Here is a 12,545-nt window from a genome sequence, read left to right on the forward strand (position 1 = left end):
GCTCAGTCAGTTAAGCATCTGACTCTTGATTTTGGCTCAGGTCATGATCTCACAGTTCAGTTCATGGGTTCAAGTCCCACATGGGGCTCCATGCTGACAGTGCAGAGCCTACTTGGGATTCTCTATCTCTCCCTCTCTCTGCACCTTTCCTGCTTGCTCTCTCTCTCTCTCAAAAAAAAATAATCATTTTAAAATATCAAAAGGAAATTCTATGAATAAGAAACATTGCACAAATGAAGAATGCCTTTGATGGGCTCATTAGTAGACTGGACATGGTCAAGTTAGCCATCAGTCAGCTTGAAGGTATGTCCATTGAAATCTCCCAGTGTGAAATGCAGAGAAATAAAAGAATGAAAAACAAGACCACTGGAACAGAATATCTAAGAAGTATACGACACCAAGAGTAAACTCTAACGTAAGCTCTGGGCTTTGGGTGATTATGTGTCAATGTAGGTTCACCAGTTGTAACCAATGTACCACTCTGTTGAGGGATGTTGAAAACGGAAGGTATACATATGTGGGGGCAGGGAGTACATAGGAAGTCTCTGTACCTTCTTTTCTTTTTTTTAAGGATTTTATTTTTTAAGTAATGTCTACACCCAATGTGAGGCTCCAACTTGCATCAGCGAGATCACGAGTCACATGCTCAACCGACTGAGCCAGCTAGGCACCCCTGTACCTTCTTTTCAATTTTGTTGTGAACCTAAAACCTTTCTTAAAAAATCCCCATCTTACAGATAAGAAGGTAGAGGTAGAGAGTTTAAATAGCTTGCCTAAAATTTTCCAAGGTCTGCCATGTACAAAGGCAGGATTGGCAGAATCCATCTGGCAATACAACTTTATCTTTAACCAGTGCACTTTTTTTTCTGAATCTTGCTTCTTTTACCTAAAAATGTATGTTGCAGATCAATTCATAAAAGCACCTATAGAGTTCCTTTTAATTTAATCTGTTTTGTGTTGCTAGACCTTCAAGTTGTTTCTAATCTGATTTAGAAATAATGCTACATTAATCTTATACATGTCACTGCTGTCAATGTGAAATGAACAAACCTTTCAGAATTTCTAACAGTAAGAAAGAGTTTTATTTGAGCCCAAGTTAGGACAGTCGCCTGGGAAACACAGTCTTCACAAGGAAGAAAGTGCTTCAGAGAATGAACAGTTTTTACACAGTTATGTGCTTTTTTACATATTGTAACAGCTCATAAGATTATAGATTAGCAGATAGGCAGGAATCACAAGTTTTATCATAAAGGAATGCAGGGAGTAGAAGACTTGATCAATATCTCAAGGACAAGATGGTTTTCCTTTAGGCTACTCTGTCACAAAGCAGATGTACAATGCATGTGTGGTGGGCCATAAATCAGGCTTTTGATCTGAACAAAGTTAATATATATAATCACGTTGACTAAGAAAGAAATCTAAAATGGCTTCCCTTTATATCAGGTCTTAGAGTTTCTTTTTCATCATTTTCTCCTTTTGATCAATAATCTTTTGACAGAAAGCATTGAGGATCATTATTTTGTCCCTCGATACTAGGGTGATTGCTTATCTGCCCTGGGTCCATCATGTCCCTTGATGCTAGGCCTGCTTTGGATTACCTAGGAGTCTACGTGGGGGGAGAGATGTCAACAGTATGGCCTTTAATAGGGGATGTTATAATTATATATTTATTTTTTTAATGTTTATTTATTTTGATAGAGTTCAAGTGGGAGAGGGGCAGAGAGACATAGAGAATCCTAAGCAGGCTGAGAGCTGTCAGAGCTGAGCCCCACGCAGGGCTTGATCTCATGAACCATAAGATCACAACTTGAGCCGAAATCAAGAGCTGGATGCTCAACTGGCTGAGCCACCCAGGTACCCTGATATATATATATATATATATATATATATATATATATATATATATTTATTTATTTATTTATTTAATATATATACTTATTATATATTTATATTTAATATATATTTGTATATTTAATATATATTTATATTTAATATATATATATTTACTTTGAAGGAGAGAAAGAAAACACGAGTTGGGGAGGGGCAAAAAGAGAGGACAGAGACTCCCAAGTGGGTTCTGGGCCTGCCGTCAGTGCAGAGCCCAAGGTGGGGCGCAAACTCACAAAGTGTGAGATCATGACCTGAGCCGAAGCTAAGAATTGGACACTTAACCTACTGAGCCACTCAGGTGTGCCATCAATGAAATGAAACTGTGTGCAAACACTGTATGTGTGCTTTGTGGTGAGTTTTGCCTTTACATTTTTTGCTAACACTTATAGCATAAATATAGAAATAATATAAAAATCCAGTTAATGACATTCACAGTAACTAACGAAGAGTAGGGACAGACATACATGACAAGAGAAGAATCTAAAAATATCCATTACATTTATTTTGATAATCTTAAATTAATTTGAGTATCTGTTTACCTTTTTTATCTAGTTATTTGTACTTTATGATGTTTTATCTGATTGGTTTAAAATAGTCATTAAGGGGCACCTGGGTGGCTCAGTTGGTTAAGTGTACAACTCTTGATTCAGCTCAGGTCATGATCTCATGGTTCCTGGTGTTGAGCCCTGCATCTGCTTGCGATTCTCTCTCTCTCTCTCTCTCTCTCTCAAAATAAATAAATGAACTTAAAAAATAAATAGATAAAAAAATAGTCATTAAATTTTATGTTATTATAAATAAGTAATCATTTCTCTGGTCAGTTAGTTTCCATAGATATTAACATCTTGTGGTGGTTGTAATTCTATCTCCCAAAACATTTGGTTATTAATATCAATATTAGTATAATTTTTGTTAGAGTCAGGCAATTCTATTCAAGGTGTAAAGCCAATCTTATAGTATATAGCAGTAGCATTATAATAAAAAGTACTCTGGTCACACAATAAATCAAGGAGTAATACAGAAGTGTTTTGTAAACCTTTTTCCCATATACTGTGTGTTAGTTTGTATAGGCATAGCCATTACAGACCAAGTCGGAGTGAATTCAGGGTTCCATTGTTGTTCAGGGAATAATCCTATATCTTGCCTGAATTCATAGATGGAATCCAATAAGAATCATTGGCTAATAAGGCCTATTTTCCTCTAATCAGAAGAACTCTGGTGGTATTTACAATAGTTTCTTTTCCTATTATGGTGTTGAAATAAGTCTGGTTGGCCATAAATTTGGGTATTAAGGAGGTAAATAAACATTATAAAAGTTACAGAAGTCTTTAATGATTTTCCACACATTAGGAAAGCTGTACATTTTGGGTTTCTGCAGTTAATAAAGAAGGTCACGGACCCATATTTACCTCAGAACCTTATGGGTTGTATGGTAGAGTTAGATTTCAGAGGTGGCTGAAGCCACCAAGTTATTCCTTCAGTAGCATCTCTGACAGATAGCCATTGTTTTTTTCTTATTTTGTTTCAGGCCGTTCCATCCACACAATGTGAGTACATTTGGATATTTTGTCATGTTGGACAAGCTGTTGCTCAGTTTCTCCCATTGTTGTAGCTGGGGGGCTTACTTCAATTATCACCTAAGTTTATAGAGATACAATCGTCAATCTGTTAAGTGTTATATATAAAACAGGTTAAATGTGACTTAGGTAATGTTTCTTTCTTTTTTTTAAGATCCATAGAGCAGAAATGATCTTTTTTAAAAAAATTAAGTTTATTTATTTTTGAGAGAGAGACAGAGAGAGTGAGTGGGGGAGGGGCAGAGAGAGGGGGAGAGAGAGCATCCTGTCAGCACACAGCCCCATGTGGGGCTCCAACTCACAAACCATGAGGTCATGACCTCAGCTGAAACCAATAGTTGGATGCTTAACTGACTGAGCCACCCAGGCACCCCCTGATCTTTTTGTAAAAAATGTTTATTTATTTATTTTTGTGAGAGAGAGAGAGAGAGAGAGAACATGCAAGGGAGGGGCAAAGAGAGAGGGAGGCAGAGAACCCAAAGAGGGCTCTGCGCTGACAGCAGGGAGTCCGATGTGGGGATCCAACTCACAAACTGCGAGGTCATGACCTGAGCCAAAGTCTGACACTTAACTGACTGAGCCACCCAAGCACCCCTAATATTACAATTCTAAAAGAAGAATGGAAATATAGGCCTGGTCCTGAATCTTGGGAAAAGCGGTCTACCCTGATGTCATCTACTTCTCATGGTAGTTTGTAGCTTGAATGTCTCTGATGATCTTTGAGTGGCCCACTGAGCAACAGGCACAAAGATTGATGCTGCATGAACTACTGCAGTAATTTCTTTACATCAGGTGTTTATATTTGAAATTTGCAGAGCTTCAGGGAAAAGGGCAGTTTTAGTTCTCAAATGATTCCAAGTTAGAAAGGTGGGAGGAAAATCAACGTGTTAGTTTGGACAGCTGTAGCCTGGCATTGGAGAACACTGTTAGAAGAAGTCAGGATCTAGTCTAGTGCACAGTGAATAGTATTAAAATCTAGTATCTACAAAGATGTGTTGTTGAAACATTTTTTTTCTATTATCACCCTCATTTTTACCCAAAAGAGCCAAATTAAGACTGATTTGTTTGTAATCAGTTCTAATCAACATGGCCTCATTATTTACATAAGCACAGGAAGAATAGTGATTGACCATATAAGTTCTTTTGGATCTGCTTTGCTGGAACTTTTTTTTTTTTTTTTTTTTGGGACAGAGAGAGACAGAGCATGAACGGGGGAGGGGCAGAGAGAGAGGGAGACACAGAATCGGAAACAGGCTCCAGGCTCCGAGCCATCAGCCCAGAGCCTGACGCGGGGCTCGAACTCACGGACCGCGAGATCGTGACCTGGCTGAAGTCGGACGCTCAACCGACTGCGCCACCCAGGCGCCCCTGCTGGAACTTTTTATAAGCAATTTTAGGTTGAACTTTTAATAGCCTCTCAGCCTCTCAAGACCAGAAGCCAAGCCGAATTTTCTTTTTTTCTAAAAAAATTTTTTTAATGTTTATTTATTGTTGAGAGAGAGAGAGCGTGAGCAGGGGAGGGGCAGAGAGAGAGGGAGACACAGAATCCGAAGCAGGCTCCAGGCTCTGAGCTGTCAGCGCAGAGCGTGACGTGGGGCTCGAACTCGTGAACAGTGAGATTATGACCTGAGCTGAAGTCGGACGCTCAACCGACTGAACCACCCAGGTGCCCCCAAGCCGAATTCCTGCTGTCGGGTTTGCCTGCAATACCTGTAGATACGGGGGAATTCCTCTTCTTGAGGTCTTCAAAATATCGTGAGGTTTCTGCACCTGCCAGGACGTGACATTTTTTACTCACCTGGTAAGGCTGGGGGGAACTCTGTAAGCAAAATATCAGGCTGATATTTCCAAGGGGCTTTGTTGGATCCATAAAGTCAGCCTTAATTCCTTAAAGCTGTCTGGTCATATCTGAGTCTATGCATGTCTTTCCCAGATATGACATTCCAGTCAAAGCCTTGGTAACATAACCAGTATTTCCAATGGTGTCTTGTTACAAGGAAAACAGATTCTTACTGAACATAAGCAAATAATTGTAATTGCCATGAAAGAAAGAATACTCACTGGGAGTTTCTGAATTCTGGAAGGTAAATGTTTCAATTTGTTCACAAAGGAATACTTTATCATATCTCCGTAAGTCATAAATGTCTTCCTTAAATCTGGAAGAGCAGATATTAGACGACCAGCAATGTTTCATTTTTTATTTTATTTTTTTAATGTTTATTTATTTATCTTGAAAGAGAGAGACAGAGAGAGAGTGGGGGGAGGGGGAGAGAGAGAGGGAAAGAGAGAGACAATCCCAAGCAGGCTCCGCACTGTCAGCACAGAGCCAGATGTGGGACTCAATCTCATGAACTGTGAGATAGTGATCTGAACTAAAATCAAGAGTCAGACGCTTAACCAACTGAGCCACCCAGGCACCCCGGACCAGCAATGTTTCAAACAAAAGTGGTCACGACTATAATCATCTTTCTTAATTTATTCAGTTTCATGTTACTAATATTTGTTCTGTTTGAATGCAGCTTTTCCTTTAGATTTGCAAATTCCTTCTCAGCTTAGTTTTATTGCTTTAAATATATCAGAAACCGGAGTTTGTCAAAAAGTTTCATGAATCTGCTTGAAGAGGAAACACGTTTTGCAAGAGCATCAGAACAATAACACTAAATGACAAAAGACTAAAAAATGGCCATGGTTAAAGATCTGATGAGTGTTTGTAATAATGCATTTGACAAGGAAATTCAGTTATTTCTGAGACACACGCGTTTTAATAATTAGATGACCTTACACCAGAACATATTAAAACTTCAAGAATTTCATATAATTTCTAAAACAGTTACAGCATTTACCCATATAATATAACATAAGAAGGTGTCTCATTAGTTGTTTGACAGTGCTTCCCATGTAACTTACCATACCAAGTAAATAAGCCTGATTAGTCAAAATGACTTCATTTAGAATTTGAATCTTGGGAAGTTTTGTTAAAAACCTCAGAAGGTTTTAAAGCACATACCTAAGTGGGATTACAGATCATTAAAAAACTTAATTAAAAAAAATGTTTTTTTAATTTTTATTTCTGAGAAAGAGAGAGAGACAGAGCATGAGTAGGGGAGGGTCCGAGAGAGAGGGAGACACAGAATCCAAAGCAGACTCCAGGCTCTGAGCTGTCAGCACAGAGCCCGACACAGGGCTCCAACTGGGAGATAGTGACCTGAGCCGAAGTCAGATGCCCAGCCGAGTGAGCCACCCAGGCGCCCCAAAAAACTTAATTTTTAATTATCTATTTAGCCAAGGTGGCAATAAGAGATTCAAAATGCAAATACAGAAGGTTATCTAGTTCTTAGCAAAACTTAGATGCTTTTAATATTCAGTTTTAACTTCCTCACATAATTAAAGACCTGATAAAAACAAAGCATAGAAAGTTCTTGGGGGTTTTTTTTTGGAGGGGAGTGGGGGCAGATAAAAACTTCACTTATAATTTCTTATCAAAAGCAGACCAACAATCCAAGAAAACAGAGAGAAAGGCTAAATCTCAATCTTCTATCAATGTACATTTAAAACTCATTCATTCCAATTTTATTTAGCCCTGACCACGCATAAAATTCTTCTCCAAAGATTTCCCTTTACAAACTTTCTACAACTTTCTTTTTCATTTAGATTTTGTCCTAAGTCTTCTTTCTCTAAACAACCAGCCTTATTTAGGACAAACTTGCTTTCTTTTCCCTCAGCAAAAATGTTTCCCTTTTCCTCATACCTTCTTTCTTATCAAAAACACATCTTATTTTTCCTGCAGATGGAGTTGTTTCCCTTATCATTTCTAGCAGTCTCCACGACATTTATCAGGATTTTAACTTTGAGAAACCTCAGACTCCACTGAAAACTAAATAGTAACCAATTGTGAACTGTTACACCAGAATTCCTTAGATTGGAAATTGATGAATACATTTTTTAATTTCTAGAAACATGTTTTTTTCCCCCATCATACAATCTTTCAATTAAGTACAAAGCATGTTTATCAACAGACCCGAGTATCCTCCAGTTTCTCTGCAATAAGAGGCCAAAGCAGAAAAACCTAAGGTCAGTAATCAGGTACTTTAGTATTCTTAGTTGGAAAAGACTTAGATACCTAGATACACAATGAATTCAGCCCAATGTACCATTTGATTTAGCAGAACTTCAAAGTTTCAGGCTACCAAAGATTTTGAAAGCTATAAAACTTTTTATTTATTTAACCTATTTGCTCATACAGTTATGCATGAAAACCTCATGAGACAGACAAAACCAACCATCATTTTAAGTCATTTTTTGCTGACAATTTGGAACAGAGATAATGCAAGCTTATTTGACCTTTAGTATATTTTGGTAGAATAGCTTTATATTTAATGCTAGTAAATCTAAAGACATGTCTATTTTAATTAAACAACAAACTTAAACTCATTTTTTCTTTTTGAGTTTATTTATTTTGAAAGAGAGAGTGAGAGAGAGGGAGAAAGAGAGAGAGAGAGAGCGCGCTCATGGGGGAGGAGCAGAGAAAGAGAGGGAGAGGGAGAGAATCTGAAGCAGGCTCCTTGCTGTCAGCACAGAGCCCAAAGTGGGGCTCGATCTCACAAACCATGAGATTATCACCCTAGCGGAAATCAAGAGTCAGATGATTAATCAACGGAGCCACTTAGGTGCCCCCAAACCTACACTGGTTTTAATTATTGAATTTTTTCTTACATCCTATGAACTTGAAAAACATTTATGTTAGTCTCTTTCTGAGCTTTAGAATGCACAATTCCTGTAAACATTTGACTTTAAAACAATTAAATAGAGCTCTTTTACAAACTAATTTTTAACAATACCATCTGGACATAGAAAAAATATCTCACATTTATAACACACATATACACAAACAAGGTGCAAACAAAATCTAGTCTTTGTTTCATTAATATTTGTGAAGAGGACATTAAAAGTGCAATTTCCAAATCTTTCTCTTTATTTTGTTAGGAAAAATAATAAAACTCAAAATCAAATAGAAAGACTATTCTTTTCTCCAATTCTCCACTATTTTTTGGTGAGAATACCATTTTTTCCCACACCAGTAATTATGTCATCAGGAATTGTAGTTCTTGCAAGTAAAACATAGTTTCTACATTTTTTTTTCAGAAAAAAAAATTTTTAAGTAGTTCTCTGTCCAATGTGGGGCTTAAACTTATGACCCTGAGATCAAGAGTCACATGCTCCACAGACTGAGCCAGCCAGGCACTCCCAGAAATTTTTTAAATTAAGCTTTTAATTTTAATTCTAATATTTTTTTAAATTCCAGTATTATTCACATACAGTGTTATATTAGTTTTTTTTTAATCCAAGCTAGTTAACATACAGTGTATTAATGGTTTCAGGAGAATTTAGTGATTCATCACTTACATATAACACCCAGGGATCATCCCAACAAGTGCCTTCTTAATGCCCATCATCCATTTAGCCCATCCCCTCACCCAACACCCTTACAGCAACCCTCAGTTGTTTATTCTCTGTATTTATGAGTTCTTATGGTTTGCCTCCCTCTGTTTTTATCTTACTTTTCCTTCCCTTCCCCTATGTTCATCGGTTTTGTTTCTTATATTCTACTTATGAGCGTAATCACATGATACATTTCTTTGACTTATTTCGCTTAGCATACACTCTAGTTCCATCCACAATGTTGCAAATGGCAAAATTTCATTCTTTTTGGTGGCTGAGTAATATTCCATTGTGTATATATTCCACATCTTCTTTATCCATTCATCCATCGATGGACATTTAGGCTCTTTCCAAACTTTGGCTATTGGTGATAGTTCTGCTGTAAACATTGGGGTGCATGAGTCCCTTTGAATCAACATTTTTGTATCCTTTGGATAAATACCTATTAATGCAATTGCTGGGTTGTAAGGTAGTTATATTTTCAATTTTTTTTTTTTTTTTTAAATTTTTTTTTTTCAACGTTTATTTATTTTTGGGACAGAGAGAGACAGAGCATGAACGGGCGAGGGGCAGAGAGAGAGGGAGACACAGAATCGGAAACAGGCTCCAGGCTCTGAGCAATCAGCCCAGAGCCCGACGCGGGGCTCGAACTCACAGACCGCAAGATCGTGACCTGGCTGAAGTCGGACGCCCAACCGACTGCGCCACCCAGGCGCCCCATATATTTTCAATTTTTTGAGGAGCCTCCATACTACTTTCCAGAGTGGCTGCCCTAATTTGCATTCCCACCAGCAGTGCAAAAGATATCCTCTTTCTCCGCATCCTTGCCAACATCTGTTATTTTCTGAGTTGTTAATTTTAATCATTCTGAGGTGGTATCTCATTGTGGTTTTGATTTGTACTTTCCTGATGATGAGTGATGTTGAGCATCTTTTCATGTGTCTGTTAGGCATCTGGATGTCTTCTTTGGAAAAGTGTTCACATTCTTTTGCCCGTTTCTTAACTGGATTATTTGTTTTTTGGGGTGTTAAGTTTGGTGAGTTCTTTATAGATTTTGGATACTAACCCTTTATCCGATATGTCATTTGCAAATTCTTTTCCCATTCCATTTGTTGCCTTTTAGTTTTGTTGATTATTTCCTTCATTGTGCATAAGCTTTTTATCTTCTTAAGAAGTTGCTGTGGCTGAGGTGAAAGAGGTTGCTGCCTGTTTTCTCCCCTAGGATTTTGATGGTTTCCTGTCTTACATTTAGATCTTTCATCCGTTTTGAGTTTATTTCTCTGTAAGGGGTAAGAAAGTGGTCCAGGTTCATTCTTCTGCATGTCGCTGTCCAGTTTTCCCAGCACCATTTGCTAAAGAAACTGTCTTTTTTCCATTGGATATTCTTTACTGCTTTGTCAAATACTAGTTGGCCATAGATTTGTGGGTCCATTTCTGGGTTTTCTATTTTCTTCTATTGATCTATGTGTCTGCTTTTGTGTCAGTACCAGACTGTCCTGATGATTACAGCTTTGTAATACAGCTTGAAGTCCAGCATTGTGATGCCCCCAGCTTTGGTGTATTAATTTCATGTATACAACATAGTGATTTAACCACTGTGTACATTAGTCAGTGCTCACCGTAAGTGCACTTTTTAATCCCTATTACCTATTTCACCCATCCCCCCACCTACCACCCCTCTAGTGACCATCAGTTCTCTATAGTTAAGAGTCTGTTTCTTGATTTGTCTCTCTCCCCTTTTCCCCCCTTGTTCCTTTGTTTCTTAAATTCCACATATGAGTGAAATCATATGATATTTGTCTTTCTCTGACTGATTTAAATCTTAGTGTTAATTATACTCTCTAACTCCATCAATGTTGTTGCAAATGGCAAGATTTCATTCATTTTAATGGCTGAATAATATTCTACTGTATATCTGTCTTTTATTAAAGCAAATCTAATCATAAGATAGCATTATAATTTATGGATCCATTGATTAGTCTTTTCCCATTTTCTAATCTAACATGGCTGGTTTTGTCCAAAGTTGCCAAAAGTTGCAGAAACAAATAAACCAAATGAAGCCCAGAGTGCCTCTGTGAGCATTGGTTCCTCCCAGAAGCCAGGGGCTTCACTGACTGAACCAAATGGCTTCCTAGTTTCTGGTTGCTTGGTCTTATGGCCAGTTTTCTCTAATTGTGCATGCAAGAAAACAAATGCAGACATGTCAAAAGAACCCTCTTTGGGCCATCTGAGACTCAAGCTATTAGTTAAAATTCCCCCCTTAGGTAAGCACTTCCACGTAGAGACTCTATGTGTGTTGTGTGTATACCTGCCAGAGTCCCTGTGAATTGTTGTTGGTTTCCTGGGAGCTGTTTGGCTTTTAAAGCTCAATTGTCTCCCTATTCATTTTATTTAATTTATTTTTTTTTTAATTTTTTTAACGTTTATTTATTTTTGAGACAGGGAGAGACAGAGCATGAACAGGGGAGGGGCAGAGAGAGAGGGAGACACAGAATCTGAAACGGGCTCCAGGCTCTGAGCTGTCAGCACAGAGCCCGACGCGGGGCTCGAACTCACGGACCGTGAGATCATGACCTGAGCCGAAGTCGGATGCCTAACCGACTGAGCCACCCCGGTGCCCCCCCTCCCCCCATTCATTTTAGTTTCAGTTTTGGAATAAGGTTTGAGTAAAATCTAAGGATGGTGAGTATGGTAGATTGAGAGGGTGCCGTTTGTGAGTGTCCCTTCCTCACAGCCGTGATACATTCTCTGATATGCCTTGGTTTCTCTCAGTAAGACCTAAGACTATCAAGGGGCCTCGCAGCATTGGATAATCAGTTCTCACATGTGTGTCCTTGGACAAGCCCATCATCAATTACCTTATGAGATGGGAAATTCCTATGGGACCACTATGGGTATTGAGTACATCCGCTGTGCTTTCAGTCACCCGAAAGTACTGTTCAGCTTGAAGAAGCAAGTGTCACTCCTCTTCAGAGCTGAATCATTCAGTCTCTCCTATTTCTAGCCAGAAAATTTACTCAGGCCTTATACAAAAAACATCAATTAGTATAATGCCAAATTAAAACAACCAACCCATCACCTCCAACCTCTCTAGATTATTCCCACCTAGAGATCATTACTGATAACCCTGAACAGCTCAAGTAAAAATCAGGACCATCAACTCAAATTGAGGAGGACCAGATATCAGGAGAACTCACTGACATACCTGTGAGGTGCTGAGAAGTAGGAGGGGCACAAAGGGGCCCATGTTGGGACCAAGCACAGAGTTCCAGATAACCCCCAGGTGTCATCAGGTGAGGCGCTCTGATATCCTGCCAACGATGACAAGAAATGTCAATGCAAATTGGATAGACCTTGTAGAATCTCTAAAAGTAAGAGAGTTTTATTCGAGCCCAAGTTAGGACAGTTGCCCGGGAAACACACTCTTCACAGGGAACAAAGTGCTCCAGAGAATGAACAGGTTTCACACAGTTACGTGCTTTTTTACATATTGTAAGAGCTCAAGAGATGATAAATTAGCAGATAGGCAGGAGTCACGAGTTTTATCAAGGAATAGGGAGAGTAGGAGCCTTGATCAATATCTCAAGGGCAAAATGGTTTTCCTTTGGCTACTCATTCACGAAGTAGATGTACAATGCA

Source organism: Lynx rufus, unplaced genomic scaffold, assembly GCF_022079265.1.
Source record: "Lynx rufus isolate CCGP_SWC_20201006 ecotype Redwood Valley unplaced genomic scaffold, mLynRuf1.p SCAF_1, whole genome shotgun sequence".
Taxonomy (NCBI): Eukaryota; Metazoa; Chordata; class Mammalia; order Carnivora; family Felidae; genus Lynx; species Lynx rufus.